This window comes from Acanthisitta chloris, unplaced genomic scaffold (assembly GCF_000695815.1).
Source record: "Acanthisitta chloris isolate BGI_N310 unplaced genomic scaffold, ASM69581v1 scaffold30833, whole genome shotgun sequence".
Lineage (NCBI taxonomy): Eukaryota > Metazoa > Chordata > Aves > Passeriformes > Acanthisittidae > Acanthisitta > Acanthisitta chloris.
In genome coordinates this window covers 391-2,487 of record NW_008664750.1, presented here as the reverse complement: position 1 = coordinate 2,487, position 2,097 = coordinate 391, and positions in this window count along the sequence as shown.

The following is a 2,097-nucleotide window of genomic DNA, read 5'->3' as shown; positions in this document are numbered from 1 at the left end:
CTGAACATTCCCAAATCCCCAGGTGAATAGCTCATCCTGGGAGAATGGTCTTGTCCTGGGACAGCGCAGGGATCCCTGCTCCTTTGTACTGGGATCCCCTCCAAAAATAGGGATGTGTTTGTTCCAATGGGGATGAGTCCTGCCCCTGTCCTGTGGGAACCCCAAAGCCCAGCCCAGAGCTCTCATCTCAAGCTCCTGGTCCCCCATGGGGTGTGGATGCTCCACGTTCCTTGGCAGCCTTCACAAGAAATGGCATGACATACATCCCTGCTCCTTGTTTTCAACCTGGCTCATCCCCAGGGATGGAGAAGATCCAGGCACTACCAGCAGGCAGGATGCAGACCCCTGCGAAATGGGAGGCTGTTTGCTCCTTCCCTTTGGAATCTTAAATGGCTGAGAGCTGCTGGGTCCCTTCTCCTGGGAATGACACAGGAGATGACGCTGGAGCTGCAAAGGCTCTCCCATAGCAGAACCTCCCTCCTCTGGTAGTTAAAAAACAGTTAAAGCCATGAAAACCCCAAACCTCATCCTTCTAGTGGAGATACTCATTCAGATGGTCTTTGGCTTCAGTTCATCAGGAGAAGAAGGTGCCTGTGGGAATGGAGGGAGCAGGGACTTGGCAGTCAGCATCAATGCTCAGGTGCAGAGGGGGAAACTGGGGCAGGGAAGGGGCACAGCTGAGCTCTCTGACAGATTTTGTCCCCTCCACCAGCCCTGGAGAGGGGGGATCTGTTCCCCAGTTATGCTATGGGGGAAAGACAGATATCCCTGTCTCATCCCCTTGTTTCCCAGCCCTTTGCCAGCATGGGGGCTGGAGCATTCCAGGGCTAGAACCCAGTTATCCCATTATCCCAGCAAAATCCACTTCCCTGCAGCAAGCATGCCATGGGGAGGGAGGACCCTGTGGAGCTGGGATGGGAAGCTGGGCAGGGGATGTGGGGGCTCCTAGCAGAGATGGGATGTGGGAAGGGGCCAGAAGGAAGTGTGGTTGAGGAGCAAATCCTGAATGTCCCCTTGGAACTGCCCCTAAGAGCTCACACCTCTGATGGCACCCAAGGGTGCTCATGCCCCTCAGGTGAACCATCCCATGTTCATGGGACCCTGATCCTGAGCAAGGGCCACTCTGTGGGATGTACTTGACCCCAGACACCAGGGAGAAAAACCTTCTTCTGAGACGACACCCAAGATATGGTTATTAGGACCTCAGCACGCAGATTTCCCTTGGGAAGAGGCTGGTTTTTGGGCACCTCTCCACGGGACATCAGATCTCACTGGGCAGCAAGAGCTTTTCCCACGCCGCTGGCCATGAATGATGCATGAGGCCTTTATTAATACCCCTCTGAAAGTGCATCAATAATTGATGCTGAGCCTGAAAGCTCAGGGGAGGCACTAGGCTCCAGCCTTGGCCCTTTGCTTCCTGGCCAGCACTGCCGGGGGAGGGTGGGAGGGATGGGGCATCCGTCACGGCGGCTGGTGCAGCTGCTTCTGGGTGGGATGGGATTGACTACATGTGATTGTGTTTGTAGGAGGAGAGGATCAGTGGCACCCCAAATCCCAGGGGATGGGGACAACCATTTGACCCCATGTTGGCAGCATCCTGTGCCCAATTCTGCCTCTTCCCCTGCGTCCACATCAGAAAGAAGAAAATGTGGCAGTGCTGGATGGCTTTGGCACAGGAGCCAAGCTAAGGTGCTCAGGGACTGGATGAGGATCAAGCCCAGGATTAAACCAGAGTGATCAGGGACTGGATAAGGACCAAGTCAGGGATTAAACCAGGATGATCAGGGACCAGCTCAGGACCGAGCCAAGGACCAAGCCGGAGTGCTTGGGGACCAGCTCGGAACCAAGCCAGGGACCAAGCCAGGATTCTTGGGGACCAGCTGGGAATGAAGCCAAGGGCCAAGCCAGGATGCTCAGGGACTGGATCTAGACCAAGCCAGGGTGATTAGAGAACAGCTCATGGGCCAAGCCAGGGTTCTTGGGGACCAGCTGGGGACCAAGCCAGGGTGCTCAGCAACTGGGCCAGGAACAAGCTGGGGACCGAGCCAGGATACTCGGGGACTGGATCAGGATCAAGCCAGGAATTAAATAAGTGTG